The sequence below is a fragment of the Nannospalax galili genome, unplaced genomic scaffold (assembly GCF_000622305.1).
Source record: "Nannospalax galili isolate Female #2095 unplaced genomic scaffold, S.galili_v1.0 scaffold302, whole genome shotgun sequence".
Taxonomy (NCBI): domain Eukaryota; kingdom Metazoa; phylum Chordata; class Mammalia; order Rodentia; family Spalacidae; genus Nannospalax; species Nannospalax galili.
In genome coordinates, this window is record NW_008350120.1 from 5,302,825 (window position 1) to 5,303,062 (window position 238).

Genomic DNA, 238 nt, shown 5'->3' on the forward strand with positions numbered 1-238 from the left:
TACACCATTAAATTTCTTTCTGTAACCCCTAGGGGTATAGTCATTCCTTTCTTCAGCTCTTTGTATTGCTTCAAGAAGTCTCTGAAGGGCTGCTTTTGTGGACATGAATTCTTTCAGCCTATTTATGTCATGGAAGATTCTTCGTTCCCCTTCAACTATGATAGACATTTTGGCTGGGTAAAGTAACATGGGTTGGCATCTGTGGTCATTTAGAACTGGGAATACTTTGGTCCAGGCT